The sequence below is a fragment of the Athene cunicularia genome (assembly GCF_003259725.1).
Source record: "Athene cunicularia isolate RWA chromosome 3 unlocalized genomic scaffold, athCun1 chr3_part1, whole genome shotgun sequence".
In the NCBI taxonomy this organism is placed as follows: domain Eukaryota; kingdom Metazoa; phylum Chordata; class Aves; order Strigiformes; family Strigidae; genus Athene; species Athene cunicularia.
This window is the reverse complement of record NW_020799097.1, coordinates 104840369-104861720: the sequence shown is the minus strand read 5'-3', so window position 1 is coordinate 104861720 and position 21352 is coordinate 104840369. Positions and strand designations below refer to the sequence as shown.

Here is a 21352-nt window from a genome sequence, read left to right as displayed (position 1 = left end):
CTGCAAGCACAAGTGAAACAAGTGTTTGATCACAGGATCAGAGAAAAGAATTGGCTGCTGGGCTTCAAGTTAGCTCCTGTTTTGCAACATCAGCTAACACAAGCAGTAGGGCAACTGACCACTATTTTGGCAAAAAGGAGTTGCAGCTATTATACAAGATCCAGATTTTTTAGAAGGAAAAGGGGAAATTCATTTGTCTTTATCCTAAAATAGAATTCCTATTTTTCAGTTTGTTGTTTTGTTGTTTGGGTTTTTTTATATAAACAAAACTGCAATTCTGACCTTATAATGACTATATCCCAATGCCCAAACAACTACATTTGCACTGAAAATACTTTTTGTGGACTGAGGTGCACAGACTCAGCAAACTGAAACCTTGTCTGAGACGATGTTGGCCAGTTGTTAATAGGTTCTAGGTGCACTGTCAGAACTGGGAGTACATGCCAAAGCCCTAGCTCCTTCTCTGGAGACAATGTTTCACTTGTAGGATGGAATACACAAGGAAAAATAATATACCTGTCTTTTACAACAGAAAGTAGTTTTGACAGATGATCAAATAGGTCCTGTCTTCCAATTACCACAACAAGATTCAGGGTGGTTTTTTGGTTTTGTTTGTTTGTTTTTAAAACACAAATATATGCACTCTTTTCCAGTCATATTTTGTTCAATAAGCTTCAGAAAAAATAAGCCATATTCTGCAGATCTGTAAAATGAGAACATATGCTAGCATTATGCATACCACAATAAAAAGAGCATGCTGCCTGTTCAGCTGAACATCTCTTCCTGCACATGTAGACAGATGGAAACAGCTGTTGCCACTAAATATCTCAGAGCTGAAACGCATTTGAGAAATTCTGCTCCATTCACCAGGAAGGACACACTCTTATGGCCTGTGGCAAAGCTGGATGGGGTAGGAAATAAATGCAAGTAGTGAGGTGGTTTATCATTTCCTCTCGCCTCATAATAAACTATGAAAAGATCCTCACACAGCTATAAGAAATTAAGACTAATACAACTACTATTTTCTCCAGTAGTTGTTAATCTAAGCAGCAACACTGTTAAACGCACATTTCTGCTTTACAGCACTGGCAAAATCTAGCACTACACCATTAAAATATGCAATCTGCCCATCAGGTCACTGTAAGAGTAGGCAAAAAAAGTAGTGTTTGCAACACTGGTTTATACTAAAAAAAACCAAGGAGGTAGAAGGATGAGGTAATGCAAGGAGGGAAAGCAGTTTATCACTCTAGTCACTCTCCCCTCATAGAGGACTTTGAGCACTCAGGAACAGCAGAGGACTATATTCCTGCTCATGACCTTTCTTTGAAAAAGCGCAGTACAAAGTCTCAAAAAGTAACAGAAAAGTCAGGGTGGAGGTAGAAATCTGGCATTCCAGCACTCCCACTCCCCGTTTAAAGCTTCAAGGCAGACCAACTGATATTTCAGAGTCGAATGATTTGCTCTACTTTCCATTAACCAAGAATGCTGAAGAAATTTTAACTTAATCTCTGCTTAATGTCTAACATTAATCATTTTGAAATTTTGCTTCTGTCATCAATGGCAGTAGTGGACCACTGAAACTGAATATCCAATAAGAAAAATAAAACTAAGATTCTCTTTGCTCTAGAAAATGAGCCAGAAGTCCTTTTTCTGGAGGATTTTTGAGGCAGGTTAGTTTGCTTTACATGTTTTCAGAGAGGTGTGTATCTACAATAAGAGAAATTACATGTAAATCAGTTCTCTCCAACATTTACCAAGTTATAAGAAGCCATTAGTAATGGTACTGAAGCATACTTATTTATGGATTAGAAGAGGCATTACTGCTTTCTGTAGCTCATTAAGTCATTTCTCTTGCAGAAACTCGCTACAATATTACACACTGCTGTATATACAACTGTAGGTATTTAAATTTCTGTGTGATTGAAATATAGGAATGACTGTGCTGAATCAATACACAAGAGAATGGGGATTTCTCAGTCTTCAAAAATGACAAAATATCTGATTCTTCAGAGAAAAATATACAACTGCCACAAGATGGACAACTCAACAAGGAATGTTTTTCCTAGACGTTTTGAGCCATAAGTTCATAACTATGAAAGTTTTTTTTTACTGTTTGAGTAAAGTTTCACAATATATTTTTAAGATAAATCCATGATATTTTTAAGATAAGTTTCAGATATGGCAGAGGGACTATCACTGCAACACCAATTCTGCAACCATACAGCAAATTTTTCTGATTCCCAAACAAACTATGCCACTTATAATCCACCTCATACTTTCAACAACTGCAGTTTTTGCATTGCTATAAAGTAACTAAATTTGTAGAACTGGTTAGTGCTGGACACCTTTTTCCCTATCATAGTATTACTTTGCAATTAAATGATTAAAACTGTCATGGCACACAAAAAGAACACACAGATGGGTACAGACAGTCAGCCTCTCTGGGCAACCTGTTAATCTTCAATCATCTAAACAGTAAAAGAAGGGGGGTTTCTTATGTTTAAACTTAATTTTTTGTATTTAAATTTGTGCTAGTTGCCTCTTGTCCTTTCACTGGATTTGAATGCAAACAGCAAGAGAGCCACAAATGAAAACTGCTACTCAGAAAGAGCTAACAAGCACAGTAAGGGAAAAGATTTCTCTAATCTTTAGGTAGTATTGTACTGTTTTTCTTGGAAATGTAGCAGGTAAATATTTCTAGCCTTCTATTCAGTCACTGTCCCTTTAAAGATGTTAACCAAGTAATGTGAACATCGGAAGCAGGAAAGAACATACACACAAGTTTTATTTGCAAGTTTTACTCCATCCTCTGTCAACTAAAAAACCCATACGTTTTCCATTTCTTTAGAGAAACTGTGCCAGTATCTTCACCCAGACAGCTGTATTTTTCCTTTCATCAAATGAAAAAAGGTTTAATTCTAAATTTCAAGTGTTCCTACAGCCAGCTCCAGACTTCACTCCATTACTTATCCAAGCAACGAAGCAAACAGAAGGAAAAAAACCCTGAATCAACAATTCCATGAATCACATGGAACAATCATTGTTTAAATTAGGCATTGATACAATCTTAAAGGCACACTCTCCTCCACAGCAGGATCTCATCCTCCACAGCTTCTACCCAACTTCCATCCCACCCAAGGACATTCATTAGGTTTTCACTTCTGCAGTAGGGTGTGCTTATGTTTGCACTGTATTTTAAATCATTTAATTGTTCCTGCTTTGTAACAGTCATTACCTGATCAGATATGACAATCATTAAAAGAAAATTAATGAAAATAATGAAAAGATTCGGTAAAAAGAATCCTCATTTACTTAATTGCCTTTGAAATCTAATTCATTTCTGCTTCCGGTTCTTTAGAGATACGAACAGCTCATTTGATCAGCTCTCTAAATTAGAGTCAATTACTGTAATGGTAAAATGCATCTTTAGTGAAGCTGCCACCTGAGACCTCTTCATTGTTGTTCCCTTGATTCCTCAGGTCCTTCTCTCAAAGGGAAGTTCTTGTCAGTGCTGCAGCATCTTTCTCAAAGCCTGGGCTGCTCTTCCTCGCCAGCATCAAGAAACTGATTCCCAATCACAGAACTTCTGTCTAACCTCCATCCTGACTTTCCTTAGTAAAACAAAACTCCTGCCGTTCTGACTATAGTACTTTCCCAGAAGGCAACAGGAAAAAATCCATCTATATCAAAAGACACTGAAGTTACAGAAATTGTCTACCTTGCGAGGGAAAGGGTTGCACCATACTAAAAACTACATGGAGAATAACTGCACAGAGAAGTTAGCCAGAATTGGAATTTCTGTTCTCATTGTCTCAACCAGCTAAGAAGTCTCACACATTCATGAGACTTGCATGTTATATTCCCACTTTAAGTTGTTTCCCCCTCAGCTGCCTGCATCTTATGCATTTCCATATAGCACCTCAATTTTCTTCCCCATGTCCTATTAGCAAGATGTAGCTGGATGAAGCCACCAAGCATTTGGCATGTGGAAGTCACAAAGCAGGAGAAAGAGCAAAACCTTATTATAGCCAGATGTTGTTGCTCTTACTGGAGCTTCACACTCAGGAGTCTCATTAGAAATAATATTGTTCCCAGTTGCAGCCTAAGAGTGAAGAGAAATAAAACAGAAGTAAAGCAAGTTGTCTGCTCATGACAAGAGAGCATTCAATAAAAATCTAAATTTGGCACCTTGACATCTTTGAAATCAATCAGCCTTTAGAATTCATTACCACATGATGCTAAACATGGAATACAGCAAGATTTAATGCACTGCAAATTTTTATGGTTGACAAGAACATTTAGCTGCTCACACTATTAATGCCAATGGAAAAACTATCGGAAGGTAGATAAAAACCTGATGTTTAAGATATTAAGCCATAACAAGTGTGTCTGCCATAACAAGTAACTTTACCCTCTAAGGTAGTAAGATTCCTTACATAAGATTCCAGCCCCATCCCTGCCCCATCAGCCCTGGTGCTCTTCAGCCCCTGAACTGAGCTGCTTCTGTTGGCAAAGATCACGGAAAACCATTCTCCCCCAGACCTCCTCATACTAGGTTATATTCTTCTTTGGTTGACAAGCCAAGCTGACTCAAAGGTGGACCTAATGTGTGCCAGAGTAGGTGCAGAGACAAGGCTATTACAGTGGCTTAGCTGCAGTGTGCAACTTCACCCCCAGAGCAGGAAGCATTTAACTGCCTGCTGAAACATTTGTCTTATGGTATCTTTGAAAATGACATTTTAAAAGTTTAAGTCTCTCTTCATATAGTCTAAAGGAAGCCTAGACGACTAGCACCGACTAGGTCCTTAAGCATTTAAACAGCTAAATTTATCTATTATGAGCTCTTTCAAACTATTAAGCTGAGGCTGCCGCTGCAAACAGATTCTCCCAACTACCTGCCACAGCATTTTCCTTGAAACTTCTGGCAGTAGCTGACATCAGAGGTGACACAGTAAGCAGCCAGATTACAAGTCAAATTCAACACTGCCATACAGATCTTATTTTCTCTTGCTGCTTCTCCCCAGACATCCCATATACTTTCCTCATTCCTAAACTTGCTTTTTCTCCAGCTTTTTAATGGTGCACCCTTACTGATTATTCTGTTCCTCTATGTTTACAAGAGGATCATTCCTCCCATACATACCCAGCATTCTGACAGCCCTTGTTCAGACAAGGACTGAACTTCTTTCAGCCTGCTCACTACTATTAATGCTCAGTCCACTGCCATCTCTATCTCATATCTACTCAAACTACTGTAATACTAAAAGTAGTGAATGAACTGGTACACCTAAGGGGTACTAGACAGCTCTCCCCTTATTAATGCCTTTTAATGCTCTGGGCTAGGTATGATATATCTATTCATGCTAGTACCAGCACCATGTTAATATTTACTTACATTATCAAGATAATGGTGCTGCCAAATAGTATTGTCTCAATTACATATTCTTAAGCAATTAAGTTCTAAAATTAATCATAAAAATAATAATTTACAAAAAATCTCTAATGACTATTAGAATGAGGGAAGATATAAAATCAATGGAATCTGGCTGAAGCACTTGCACAGTATCAATTATGAATTTCTAGCATTTCATGATCACAAAATGAAGTTATCTTCCTTACACTGAATTATGACAAACTACACAGTCCTTCAACATTCACATTTTTCTCATGTGTTGAACAATACACAACTAGTATTTCCAAAGATCTGCAGCACATACAAAGTACCTTCAGTTTAACCATAGTAGACAAAGATTTTTACTATCTGCTATGATCTTGTGGTCAGATAACTTACATGGCCTAGCAAAAAAACTAAATAAATGTAAACATAGGATTGGATTTCTAACTTGTAGCTAAAGGTACCAACATAAACACACATTTGCATCTATTCCATTATTTTCATTTGCAGAAAATTAAGGTGTAAGTACACAGTGTTTTTAGCACCTGCACACAGGTAAGAAACAGGCCATTCCTTTAATTCAGTCTCAGAATTGCGGTTATTCCCTATAAGCTTTGGTAGGCAGGACAATTCAGCTAGAACATCCCAGTAGTGAAACCACAAGAGAAACATCCCAGAGACAGAATATGGGAGAAAAAGAAAGGCATACTCAGACATATTTCAGACTCCTCCCAGAAGAGCATCAACTTCACATTATTCCATATTTGTAAAAACCTTTAATTCAGGCATTCAAACTTCTATAACAAGCACTGAACAGAGTCTTTTAAAAAGACAGAGGACCACTGCCACTTTGGGTAAAATTTCTGTTGGAAAATGATGTATATCTGTTTAAAACTTACTAAAATAACAGAATCCTTAGAAAGCCAGAGGAAGAAATATATATATTGTACATGAAATACTGTAAATTGAAATAACAGAACAGACACACAACATAATAGTTGCAAAAGATACAGTAATAATTTACTTAAATTCAGCTTGGCTACACACATTCTACATAAGAACATTATTCCTAAAAGGTGAATATATAAAATCAAGTATAAACACATCAACTGAAAAATCAGGATGAAACTCTCAGAAGCTATCCAGACTTTCAGCCACTCTCAGTCACTGCTTCTTGCTTACGACAGATAGATTTCTGTAGGAACACTCTGTTTTCATCATTTGCAGCTAAATCACTTCACTAAGGTTATACTGTGTGGATGAACCTATTAAAATCCACACCTCTTCAGACAGACAATTCCATCTGAGCAGTACTTTTGGTTTTTTGCTAGAAGTGCTAGTTCACCCTAGCTCGAATCACTATCAGTTTCTAATAGCCTAAATGAAGTAATCTGGTCTTTTTCTAGTTGCCACTTAACCCAAAAACACAAACACCCAAATCTAAAATTACTCCAGTAAACACCACTATTGGCAGTCTGTCTGCCCAGGCCAAGCAGCAACTACAAAAATTCTGTTTGGATATGATGAAGCTCTGGATATCCAGTCCCTGGCTCCCTGGCTGACCCCTGATCACCCAGAAAGTTTTAAACTTCAGCAGGTTTTCCATGAGACTGTGACTACACCATGACACAGAATAAGCAATCCTCATTTTACAGCAATTTAACAGTCTCCAGCTTCTCCCACGACTGTAGACGTACCAAGTAAAATTTCATAGAATCACAGAATAGTTTGAGTTGGACAAGACCTTACAGATCATCTAGTTCCAACTCTCTGCCATGGGCAGGGACACTTTCCACTAGATCAGCCTGCTCAAAGCCCCGTCCAACCTGGCCTTGAACACTGCCAGGGAGCGGGCAGCCACCACTGCTCTGGGCAACCTGTTCCAGTCTCACCATCCTTATAATGAGGAATTTCTTCCTTGTATCTAATCTAAACCTTCCCTTCTTCAGTTTAAAACCATTAACACTTATCCTATCACTACACCCCCTGATAAAGAGTGAGTGAGTGACTGTATGTCCATCTTTCCTGTAGCCCCCTTTAAGTACTGGAAGGTCATTATAAGATCTCCCCAGAGCCTTTTCTTCTCCAGGCAGAACAACCCCAACTCTTCCAGCCTGTCCTCATAAGGGAGGTGGCTCCAGCCCCCAAGTCATCTTTGTGGCCTCCTCTGGACCCACTCCAACAGGTCCATATTCTTCTTATGTTGGAGGCCCCAGAGCTGGACACAGCACTGCATGTGGAGTCTCACAAGAGCAGAGTAGAAGGGGAGAATCCCTTCCCTTGACCTGCTGGCCACACTTCTCTTGATACAGCCCAGGATACTGTTGGCTTTCTGGGCTGTGAGTGCACATTGCTGGCTCACAGTCAGTTTTCCACCCACTGCGATTCCCAAATCCTTCTCTGCAGGGATGCTCTCAATCCACTAATTGCCCAGCCTGTATCTGTGCTTGGGATTGCCCTGACCTATGTGCATGACCTTGTACTTGGCCTTGTTGGACTTCAAGAGGTTTGCAGAGGCCCACCTCTCAAGCCTGTCAAGGTCCCTCTGGATGGCACATCCCTTCCCTGAACACAACTTGGTGTCATCAGCAAACTTTCTGAGACTGCACTCAATCCCACCGTCCACATCACTATCAAAGACATTAAACAGCACTGGTCCTAACACCAACCCCTGAGGAACACCACTCAAAGGCCGAATCCACACACTAATTTTTATCAGATTTCATTGTCATCCTCTCCCAAGAACAACTCAAGTATTTTCCCAAAAAGTATTTTTAAAACTAGATCTTGTAAGCAACATATACATTCCTTCTCTTAGAAGCACAATCCCATTTTGTGCAAGTTAAGATAATAAAAACCCATCTAAAAAGCACACCAACTCCTTGGGCAGTTAACTTTTTATTAATAAGTATTAAAGCTCAAAACTTTATCTATTCCCAAATAACTGAAACAGCTCTTCAATAAAGCAGCAAACTGTAGTACAGCATGAATATTGTCACTTTTATCAGATAATTTCATTTCACCAGTGCAAAGTTTTACCATAACTACCTTCCACTGTTTCTCCCCTCTCAAAGTTTTCCTGTTTCATAACACTCTGGAAACCCAACATCTTGCTTTGAAACAGCTTCGAAGAACTGGCCTACGGCCAACTTGCAACTGATACTACAGTTTAAATACCTTCCCAGCAAAGTTGCACAAACTTCAAAATACTCTGGGATCAGTCATTAAAATGTTTTTGTTTCAGTTACAACACTAATGAAAACCAAATGTTTAAATTTATTTTAGCTAGCTTAATGGTCTAGGGACTTTGTTTAAGAGAAAGGTCTGAATCAAATCTCATTTACCCAACTGAATAGACTGGCAGTAGAACACTGTACAGAGATATGGATAATACTTTAAAAAGATTTAATTAAAAGAGCCACAGATTTAATTAAGGAGGCCTAATTAATTGCCTCAATTTGATGATTCCTCTCTAAAGTCTTCAATTACAGCACACCCAAAATTATGCACTTTTAGCTGCAAGTTTACAAGGTTCAATTTGCAAACAGGTTTAAGACCCAAAACTAACACTACGCTACAGGATAAGCTATTGCAAACTGGATGTTTTTACTATCCAAAGAATGGTACACAATAACAGATTCTGCCTTAAGTTTAAGCCTTCCCAAAGTGTCTGCTTGTGAATGATTTCACTGTCTTATGCAAGTGTCTCTCTCAGTTAATACACATGCCACATTCAGTGAACATAGGAATATTCTGGGTGGGAATCGTAGAATACTAAATGAAATGCTTCATACAAAGCTGTCTTTCAGCTAAGAGTCATGACATTCTGCTGCTGGTTAATCCATACCCTCTACAATTAAGCCAGCGAATTCTAAGCTGGTTTTGTACAGGCTTAGCAATCTATAATGAACTGATGTTTCAGCAACGTTTTATCCCTAAATTCATTTTACAACTCTCTGTACATACTTCTCCACAGCAAAGAATATCAAAGTTCTGCTGAAAAAAAATGAACACAGACTGACACAAATACCTACATTTTCAATTACAACACTGTTGACCATTGTCTGTATCTCAAGATATTTAAAGCATGCACCACCTGTTTCCAACTAGCATTCAAACTGTTCAACCACACGATTAATGACAGCTGCTAAAAAGTCTAAAATATCAGGGAAAAGAAATAAAAGTTTAACAACAGCTATGTAGGATTAAGGCAAGCCAGAGTCTTTTGCTAAATATGAGTCATTATAATACATATACATGTATATTTGCACTGCACAGCAATTCTCTTCAAGACCATTATAACTCAAAAGTTAACAGTTTCTGTCTGCTAGAATGCCAGTGTCTGTAACAACTGTTCCTAGGACAGGGGAGTGAGCAAGCCATATGTGCACTTCCAGAGTTGTACATACTTGAGAAATCCCCAACATGGACTTCTGAATACTCAACCCTAATGTACATCCGTGCCATTTAGCCAGGAACATACAGAACAGAGCAAATAACCTCCTTCAGAGGTGAGTCACAAATGTCAACCCAGAAAGAAAAGTTGAGAGTTGTTGAATAAATCAGTGATTTATTCTCTTAAATATGTAAAAACTGGTATATAGCAAGAAATTAAAGGTTACAGATCACTGACCACACAGGAAGTAGGCTTTATAACAACAGTTCTAAACAGACTGTCAACTTTATGGAGCAAGAGATCCCCTCAGCTTAACTGCAAGCTTCCAAGTCTGCTCAGAACCAAAAGAAGCATGCCAGAGATGGGGAAGGGGACAAATAACCATTGGGAAGTACAAGCACATTGCCAGGGTGGGCAGAGGTGCAATTAGAAAAGCAACAGCTCAGCTTGAATTCAAATTGGCCAGAGTTGTCAAAAACTATGAGAAAGGGTTCTTCAGGTATGTAAACATGCTGAAATAGAAGGAAAATACTGTCCCACTGTTATACAGGAGAGGTGAGCTAGTCACCAACAATGCTGAAAAGGCAGAGGTTCTCAACACTTTTGTCACCTCTGTGCTTACCAGCACTGCTGGGCCCCAGCCCTTGGGAACAAAAATCCAGGTTGATACAAACACAAACCCACCATCACTGAAGGAGGAATTGGTATGCAAACTATTACGGGAGTGTGACCCCTACAGATCAATGGACCCTGACATTATCCACCCAAGCGCAGTAAGAGAGAAATGGCTGATGTCACTGCAATGCAGGTCTCCATGCATTGGACTTGAGAAGTCACGGAGATCAAGGGATGTCTAAGAAGACTGGAGGAAGGCTAATATAATCCCCACCTACAAGAAGTTCTTGAACTGACAGGAAATTGTAGGCCTATCAGTCTTACTTCAGTCACTAGGAAAGTTATGGAATGAATCCTCGTGGGGGCTATCACAAATCAAATAAAGAACATGATTGGGAAAAGTCAGCACAGATTCACCAAGAGCAAGTTATGCTTGACAAACCTGATCACCTTCTACAACAAAATAACCTGCTCAGTTGATGTGGGGCAAGCAGTGGACATTGTCTACCTGGATTTCTCCAAGGCTTCTGATACAGTTCCCCACAGTCTACTCCTAGAGAAACTGATACAATATGGTCTAGACAAATGGTCTGTGTGGTGGGTGGGGAACTGGCTGACAGGCCACACCCAGAGGGTGGTGGTAAACAGCTCCTTTTCAAACTGGAAACTTATCACCTTATCACAAGTGGGGTCCCCCAGGGATCAATATTGGGCCCAATGCTATGTAATATCTTCGTAAATGATCTGGATGATGGGATCAAGCACACCCTGATGAAGTTTGCTGATGATATCAAACTGAGTGGGGAAGCGGACACTTCAGAAGGGAAAACCACCCTACAGGAAGACCTGGATAGGCTGGAAGAGTGGGCTAACGAGAACCTTATGAAGTTCAACAAGGACAAGTGCAAGGTCTTTCACCTGGGAAAACATAACCCAGGAGTGCAGCACGGGCTGGGATCTACCTGGCTGGGGAGCAGCTCTGTGGAAACAGATCTGGGGGTCATGGTGGACAACAAGTTCAGTATGAGTGATCAGTGTGCTGCTGCAGCAGCAATGAAAGCCAACAGGATGCTGGACTGCAACAAGGGCATCACCAGTGGAGATAAAGTCATTATTCCACTCTTGTCAAGTCACACCTGAATACTGTGTTCAGTTTTGGTCACAGCTATACAAAAAAAAGATGAGGACAGGCTGGAGAAGGTCCAGAGAAGGGTCACAAAGATGATCAAAGGGCTAAGAAGCCAGCCATGTGAGGAAAGGCTGAGGTTTGTTCAGCCTTGAGAAGGCTTAGGGGAGACCTTATCACCATGTTCCAATATATTACAGGGTGGCTACAAAGAAGATGGAGACTCACTTTTTACAAGGAGCCACATGAAAAAGATGAGGTGTAATGGGTACAAGTTACTCCTGGAGAGATTCTGATTGAACACAACAGGAAAATTCTTTACAATGAGATCAATCAGCCACTGGAATAATCTCCCCAGCAAAGTGGTGGATTCTCCAACATTGGACACTTAAGATTTAGCTGGACAGGCTGCTGGGTCATCTTATTTAGACTGTGCTTTTGCCAAGAAAGGTTAGACTAGACAATCCCTGAGGTCCCTTCCACCCCGGTATTCTATGATATATTTGAGAATGCAAAGTTTACTTATGAACACTAACATTCTTGCCATGCTTTCAAAAGAATGCAGTAGAACTCTCCCTGTGTAAAAATCCTTATTTCTAGTGTGTCAAGACACTGAAAAGAGTAACATTTTATATCCCTGTTTTTGAGTTTCACAAAAATATCACAAATTTACAATAATTCCATTAATTTTGCTATTTAAGAGGTTCCTTTCATAGAAATTAGAAGATAGAATTTAGTACTAAATAGCTGATCAATGTTTTTCTGTTAATCCCAAAAGGAGAGGAAAGGACTAATACAGGAAAAAGGGATATTTAGACTACTATACTTAGGTTTCACAACAAAACCAACCGAACATAAAAGGCATGCAATGCCTTAGGTCTCTGCCTTGGACACAACTCTGAGGTTTATAGATGATGGACATCACATCAAGAGCACCAGAAGCAAAGAATTCTTACTCAAAGTTTCAGCTAAACTATCTCTAAAAAGCAACAGCCAACATGATTAAAAAGTTCAGCAATTTAAATGTGAATGGAAAAAGTATGGTAAGAAAAATTATGTATTTGTCTTTCTTTTATAAATCCACACACCTGCTCTTCACCACTTTGAGAGAATTAAGACATAACATTTATCCACATAAGAGAACTATGTAAGAGAAATGACTGAGCAATATGAATTCAACCACACCCTTAAAGAAACTAACTATAAAAATACCATTTCTCAGTATGACTTTTCTCAAAACCTGGCAGCCTTACAGAACAGTCATATATATATAGCTCTAGCCAGCAAAGAGGTCCTCTTTTGAAATTAGAGACGCACAAGAATGCCTTCATTTATTAAACTGAGCATTCCTACCTATCTTAATTTCTCTCAGGCATTCAGCAGAGAACATTAATAAAAAGCATGTGGATCAAACAAGCAATACCCCCAGAGATCAAGAATAACAAATTTGTGCAACAACACAGTTGGAAAGAAGTTCCCACTACCAAGTACTATTTGCACACAGCAACATAGAAGTGCAAATCATGAGCTCTCAGGAGACTCCCACATTCCATGGGGAACTTTTAAGTTTTAAACCTAGCCTATGGTTTGGGACAAATTTCTCAAAAGTTAATCTACTAAACCATAATACAGATTCATTTCTCTCTCAAAGGAAAATAATCATATCAAAATTAGATTACAGAGAAACAAAAATACTGAAGAATTAAATCTCAAATTCAGAATATTAAGACTGATTTTTATGGCTCATAGAACAAGCCTAAATTTATTGCATGAGATAGAGAATCTTTTATGTGAACACACTGTGAAGAAAAAAAACAGATAAATATTAAGTCTTCCCTAGTGGAGCAGAACCTAACACTTTCCATAGATTGAGCATTCTCACTTTAATGCCTCATCCACTTGGTGATTTAGTTCAAAATGTACCTCATATCACATGAGCTGTTCCAGAAATGTAATAAAGAGGCAAGTATAGCTTAAGAACAAGGTGGCTGCTCAGCTTCCTTCATATCAACACACTCAGAGGAGCAGTCATCCCTTTCAGAATAATAGTGTCTCTTCCCCCCCTCTCTACTGACATTCTCCATCTGAGGCATTTTTTCATTGTGCATTAAGGGTTAATCTGAAAACACTGAATAGAGATTGCTTTGTGAATATTTAGGATCTTGATGGCTGGTAGCGTCAGCTTTGGAAGCTAACTGTTGGGTCAGGCCAAGAGGATTGATGGAAAATGAGGTAATCCAGCAGATGTATATAGTGCTTTGGGTTTCCTTCCCCTGTCACTAGCCCAAGTGGCTTTTCTGCCTACAGCACAATTTCCAAGTATGGAAAATAGACATATGGGATGATTAGAAAAAAACACAAGGTGACTTTTACCTAGAAATCTACTTGGAAAGTAGGCTTGAACTGCCATAAAAGCAGACCAACGCGAGTGTTTGGTCACTGGTGATGACCAGTGAAGAGACAGCTTGGGATTGTTAAGACAACACCTAATATAATGAAATAAGCACAGACTGCAAAAGACATTCATCCCCAAGCACTGCCATTTTATAACATCCTGCTGAATTTGCAAATTTATGGTATATGATCTATATTAGAGCCAGCAAGAAGGAGCCATACTGTATCAGGTCTCAAAACACAGAGATAGAAATCTGTGGTTTTCAGCAATTCCAGTGGGACAATTCTCAACTTCATTTAATTTTAGACATGATACTAGAGTCATCAAATCCATGCCCACTTTCCTCCCAAAGAAACTGAATTTGTGTCAAGGAAAATTAGACTACAGCTTGCCTCGCTGTTCTTCAAGATAAAGGTTCTCTCCCTGACACACTCATGACTGGATGTTTGGCTACAAAGAAGGACCCAACTAACCTGTATCTTCAAACATGTACAGAAAGTACAGAGTATGTGTTTCAGATTCTGAGTGGAAAATGAAGATGTTTATTGGTGGGGGCTGCTAAGTGGTATTTATCTTGCACTAATCACTAGAGATATTCTGCACTACATCCATAAAAGCCATAAAAGAGCTCTTCTATTAAAAAGGCATAGTTTATAAACACATCTATCTCTACCTATCACTTCACAAAGACACCTCTCTGGCTATTGCTATGGATACCAAATCCATGGAACATCTTGTTACCTCCATTTGGAAACTCAGCTCAGATGTACTGCACTAAAATTAGCACACTAAGGGTACTTTATTTACACATTTTAAAATACACAAGACACTCCTTCATAGAGACATTTCAGGTTTGTGGAACACACGAGGTATAAGACCATCACATTTTTGTCAAAATACCTTTAATAAACTTCACATGTGAGAAAACTTTAAAACAGGGTTGACATTAGACCTAGTATAGGAAGCTATTGGTACACAGCACTGTGCTACACAGATCATGCCCAGGCTTCTCCCCTGCTCAAGAAACCTGCCTTTGATTATGAAGTGGAAGGGGACAGAGCCTTTGTGGCTGTGGAGTTTCAGAATTAAGTTTATACAAGGCTCAGTTTTACCAAGAAAACTGCTACTAATTGTTTCTTTTGCCCTATTAAAAGTGGACATCATATTTTACAGAGCTGCTTCTTTAATAGGTTTTTTTCCTCCTTACTCATCTTTCTACACGAGGACATTCACCTCTTTGCTCTTTTTCACTATGTTGCCTCTTGAGTTTTGGCTTCTTTGACCAAAAAACTAATCATGTGTCCTGCAACATTTTTTTGCCTTGTCCTTAAGGACTGCACACCTTAGAATGAGACTAAGCAGTACTTAGTCTAGTAGTATCTTCACTATGACAAAAACAGGGCTCATTTTCTTCAGCTTTCAAACATGCCTGCCCATGCCTCTTACAGTGTGACCTGGGAAAGAAGCAAGTTAACATTTGACTTCTGTTTTAATTGCATATGTTTCTAGTGGTTACTCAAGAGCAGAGTCTAGTGTGCTGTGCAGGTAGTTTGCAAGGGCTTGAAAGTCAGTGGTCAGTATTTCTGAATCAAGATTTGAAAGGCTATATAAACACATTCATGTCTGTGATCCTTATTTTGGAAAAGGAAGAAAGTAAATGAGTAGTTAGAAAGGAGCAAAGCAGATAGTTTAGAAGGCAGAGATCTCACCACAAACGTACTTCAAGTGTTGTATTATGTAACTAGTCTCTTCTGGACATTTGATCTATGCATACAGGAGTTTTATGGCTTAATGTCCCTGTATGCCAGCTCTCAGCCAGTCAAAATCCACCGTCCCCTTTTCCCAGATCATGAAAAGTCTAGGACCTTTCCTTGCTTCATGCATGAAAGATGCATGAAATACAGCAGGTTTTACAGTGGCCATGCTGCACTCCTCAGTTCCTGGGCACTGCAATAATACATGTACATTGTCTACCTATTGACATGCTGATTGATAGGACACCAAAGTACTGCAAGGCACACAAAATCAGCAAGCTACTTTTACTGCAGAGGACAAAAAGCAACCTGAGCAACTGACAAGCTAGTGCAAAGTAAAGACAGACACATGAACATCTCTGCATTAATTCACTCCAAAGCAAACTTAATCCATTTTCAAAACAGACAGTAGAATTTACATTCACTAGCCAGTTAACTCCCAATGAGAACAGCATCATTTGGATGCAGAACATTCATTTGAAAATAGCTAGCATGAACCTTCCCTACCTCATTCCTATGTAAACAAACATTAAGAACCTGACATATCCATGGCAACTTGTGCTGTGGAAACCAGAATTCAACATAACCTTTTAAAAAATGATGCCAGTTCTTTCACAAAGAATTCACTGAAAGAACTATAAACCCTGTAGGGTGACACAGTAATAATAAATTTAAATGTAAACCTCAGTGGAGACCTAGCTTAAAATCCACACCTGCAGAAAGAAGCCTGCAGGGATTTCAGTCTGATGCTACCAGTTTAAAAAAAGGTATTTCATTGCCCTAAAGACCCCCCACACCCTCTCACTCTTCAACACTGCTGGTTTCTTGAACCAGAATGACATCATACTAGCATGGGCCCCAGCCTGTTAAGTAACTTAAATTAAAAAAAGAAATTCATAGGATAGCTGTATTGCTATAACAATGATAAAAGTCAAATCAGTTTATACTGATCTAGCCACCTCACTTAGGAAAACTAGGTAGTAAAAAGAACTTGGATTCCAATAAAATTTAAATACTGCAGCTTTCTGTACCCTTAGAAATCATGAACAGAGCCAAACTATAGTATAGTGAAGTCTTTGAGAAAGGAGCCATCTTCAACAGTAGTGGGGAAGAAAAAAAAGTAAAGGAAGAAAACAAGAGGCTGTATTCACACTAAATTCTACCATGATAGGTATTTTTAACCTACCAAATTAAATGGTTGTTCTTTAACCTGAAGATACCGTAGCAGTTCTAAAACACAACCTAAGAATCCATGAATGAAAACCCTGGGCTTACATACTAACTTTTAAAACAGAAAAAGATACATGTCAGAGTTTTCATCTCTGTAACTACAGACAAAAATTAATCCTTACAGCATTATGTTCTGACGTGTGGAAAACAGGGCCAGTAATTAAACATGCCCGTTAGCAAAACATAATTCAACATCATATCTAAGATTAAGATGCTGACAGTTCTGTCTCCCAGGCCCAAGCTCCTGCTACCAGACTATACTTGCCTCTTATTCATGCATCTTGTTTGCCAGGTTTAAGAAAAAAGGTATTTAAGATAAAGGCTTGTATCTACTAATGAGGGAATGTTTTATTTTCTATCTTAATTCTAACTTGCAGTAATGAGCAAAGCAGTCTGAAATCTCAGGACCTAGTATCAAACTTTCCATGGGGTTTGAAGAGTCTAATTTCTCCCTTGTTCCCAAAACAATTTTATATGAAGCTGGGGAAGAAAGATGATTCTGGAAGTTTGTAGCCACCAGTATACACTTAGTGTATCAACTGGAATATATTCACAGTCATGAAATGGAAGTGAGACAGGAAATTTATAGAACTAGTTCCCTCCTCTCCCCCAATGCAATATTACTCTTCTTTAAAGAGCAAGGAGTGGAAATGCAGATGTGCAATTGATAGCAAGATCTGTTAGCACAAAAATGAAAAAGTGATTAACATGGGTCTAATGCTATTAACCACTCTGATATCTTTTTAATTTGTATGCCCCTGCTTTGCAGAAACACTTCTAGGATTTTCTAATGCTATTAAATAATGGTAGACAAGGAGCTCAATAAATCAGCTAATACTGCCTCTCAGGACTAAAGGAGAAAAGTACAGTCTAGACATAGTTAATCTGTGCCTTATAAGGCACTCTAAAAATGGAAATACCTGTCTTCCCAAGCAATCTGTTCCAGTGGTTCACAATTCTAGTGTCCATTTACATTATCTTTGTTGCAGTTTAAGCACATTACCAATGGTTCTATAGTCAGAGTGGCTACAGTGAAAAACGCTCTCTTCTTGTTCATATCTCACCTGAAGACAACTCTTCATTCTCCTTGTAGTCTTCTGTTCTTTAAGGAAAAGAGTTCAAGTCTTTCTGTGAATAAAATAATTACATTTTCAAGACTTTGTTCTCTTTACTTTCTTCTACACTAAGTACTCTAGCTTTTCCTGAGGTGAAATGCCCAAGCCTAGAATGAAGGACTGTCATTTATGGGAAATTATCCTGCTTACGTATCACAGTACATCTGATTTGTTTGCAACAACTATGTTAACAGAACCACATCTGGTTTGTTACCTGCAACATCCCCAGCTCCTTTGCACAAAACTCACTCTACTTCCCTGTTGGTTACTTGCACCGAGATGATCAGTAAATGGAGGATCTTGAATCTTGTCTTTATCCCAAAAGGCATATTCTTCCTCAGACTGCTTCTCCACTTTCTTCAAATCATTCTGAACCCTAACCATGTTTTCCAACACACTTACAGCAACTCCTGGCTTGGTACCATCTGCTGCTAATATTGCATAGCCTTAACATTTCACTTAAGTTGAAATTAGTGACAGAACTCTGCAGAAACCATTCACAGTCTAGACATCCTCCGGTCTAACAGTGATCCACAAAACTATTTAAGGTTTTTCACTAACTTTACAGTATTTAGAGGAACTTTGCTTTTCATACAGACAAAAGCATTAGAATAGTTCCTTAAACTAAGATAGTATTTGTTCCATCCAAACAAGACTGGATACCATGTCATGAAAGGAGATTTAACTGCTTGTGAATTTTGTTTTGAGAAAATTCACATTTATGTTTAACACCTTTGTACTTATTACTTGAAGAGGTTACCAAACAGTTCATATTTGTTGCAATGTTTCTGCAGGTAGTCTCCAGTTCTCTAGAAGTTCTTTTCCACCTGCCCCTCTCAGATACAAGTACTGGCTTGGCTTCTCCTCCTCCTTAAAGAGATTCATCTGTCTATGTGGAAACTGATAACAGTTCTGAGACCAGGAACCATATGAAGCAAAATAATCTTGTTTGAATTTCATCTGCTTTTCAAATTAGCACATTTATAAATATTCTTAATTATTTTTCTTATCTAAGGAAGGTTCCTACAGTTCTGTTTCTGGAGAGAGGTATAACTGCAGCTTATCCTAAAATAAAGATAAATCTGAAGCAACAAGTGCACTAACCATACAGTTTTCTCAACATCATGTTACATTTCTCTACTCAGTAGCAGGCCAAGCCTATATTCTTAGCATCATATATAAACTATTCCAGAAGTACACTATCTTAATTGTAGTAATCATAAAAGGATGCCCTTAGCATCAAACATACCTGACCAGATACAGAGAAAGAAGAAAACCTCTCTAGAGACAGGAACACACGAATGTAAACAGCTTGCTGTATAGTATAGTTTCTTTGTATCATGCATTTCTATTTAACCATATTTACCTTTTATTCTTTATTCTAAAATTGTTTAACCTAACTTTGTCTCAGTGTCAGAACTCTCAGACAATATGTGCACTTAACCAACTTTATAGAAAGAAAAACATACTTAATGAAAGTAGGAAACCAGAAATTTTAAATATTTCTGAAAAAAGGCTAATCCAAACCTTTTCCAAAAAGGTTGCAACCAACTGATTTCTTAGAACACTTTCACTACTCAGCTCTTTCATTAGTTGTCTTCACCTTAATTTAGTAAGAGCCCAGCAGCATCTCACATTCAAGTTATCAATAGTCCAGTAAAACAAAGCCTTATGTTACAGATGGAAATGATCTAAGCGATCACCAAATACCTCATCAGTGCTAAATGAGGTCTCTTGCCTCCTGTTCTGGTTGAGCTGTACCAGTCATGCTGGTGTACATGTGACCGCATGTTGAGTTCATTCAACTTGCCAACCAGAAAGCTAACTTAAGCAAGTCGTTTTCTACTGGCTTAGCAAATTGAATAGTCTTATGCCATGAACACATAAGCAGAAAGCAAGACCACATTACTGGGCTTGTATGCTGTAGTAGGAAGTTCTGATTCATATTTCCCAACAAGGGCTGTCATCTAGACCATTACACAGAGTAAGAGCACAGGTTCTGCGCATGGCAGCCACATCTGTAACTAAAACTACTTGATACTGTTAATTATAGACAGACTCTCAAGAAGCTAGTCTAAAGTCACTGAAAGAGGGTAATTGTGAGAAAGAAAAATATTGCTGCATCAGTTCCTACTACCCCCACACGCCCTTCTCCATGCAATAACCATAAGTGCTTCTTTTTGCCCATGTTTTATTACACTAAATAGTAAATCAAGGAAGACTGCCCAGAAGCAGCTCACACATAAGAGATAACTAGATCTTATTAAGCACTACCAGAATACTTACTTCGTTCAATCTTTTCACTTACTGTATTTGTTTTCGACTCCACCTGAGTCATTCTGCTTAGAGCTGTAACACAATGGAGAAAATTTGTAACACAAAAACGAATGTAAGTTTCCAGTAAAGACAAACAAGATACCACAGAACATCCTCTTAACAGGGCTGACAGAGCTGGCATTAAGCCTTGAAGAGCAAAGCAGTATAATCATTTTGGGATATAATTCAGACCAACTATTACCAGTTTACTAAATATTAATTTGGAACCTCTGACAGTCAGTGACCACCAGACCCTTCCCTGAGACAGAGAGGGTACTAGAGTAGACAAGGAACAGCTGTTAATTACTGTTGGACCTCAAAAGTAGAAAGAAGCCTCAGTAGCTCATAAAACCATTATTACAGCTTCAGTTTGTGGGTTTTACAGATTTAGCAGACTAAGTTCTAAATACAGAAAGGAACACTGAACAGTATATTCAAATCACCTTTGCAGGTTTGAGGAAAAGATGCCAATTAAAAAAAAACAAAACAACAAAACCATGTTTGGCACAAGCAAACAGATTCTTGTTTTTCCTACCTAGATAGTAAAAAGAGTAGAAATCAATGTATTTCTGAAAGTCAGTGACTTTATTGTATATGTTATTGGTAAAGCCATGACAAAGAGAAGTTAAAGAACTTTGCAAAATAACAGATTTTGAAAAGTTAAGCATAGAGGGATAAGCCTCCCCCAATCTATCCATCAGAGATCAGTGACCAAAATCAATTCACAAACAAAAATCATTTAATACCTCTCCATTTTCCCAGAAAGCCGTTTGTAGAACTCAACCATATCCAAGGCAATAGCAAACAGCCATGTGACCTCTTGTGGAAAGGCCATGGAAAAAAAAAAAAAAAAATCTGTCTGGAGTTTGTGTTGGCCAGGCAAATCAATATACTTAGTCATAACTCAACAGCACTACTTACAAAGCAAGTAATTGTTTTCCAATTAATGTCATCTCCACCATTTTTTAACAGAGAACAAGCTGCCAACGTACTGAGCTTGCAGCAGATCT

The 21352-nt window shown here is 38.5% G+C and overlaps 1 protein-coding gene across 3 annotated transcripts in view; it reads right to left on the bottom strand.

Annotated features, from left to right (window-relative positions):
- Nucleotides 1-20378, bottom strand: part of DISP1 (dispatched RND transporter family member 1) — an 86075-nt gene extending 65697 nt beyond the window's left edge. Inside the window, exons 1-2 of one of the 3 annotated variants that reach the window (XM_026845503.1) lie at nucleotides 20335-20378; nucleotides 17976-18039 (exon numbers count right to left, since the gene is read on the bottom strand). The gene's annotated coding sequence lies outside the window, so the exon portion shown is untranslated. Of the gene's footprint in view, nucleotides 1-17975; nucleotides 18149-18786; nucleotides 18845-20334 lie in introns of those variants that run through there. The other 2 variants (XM_026845504.1, XM_026845502.1) reach the window with 2 other exon arrangements.
- Nucleotides 20379-21352: the final 974 nt, after the last annotated feature.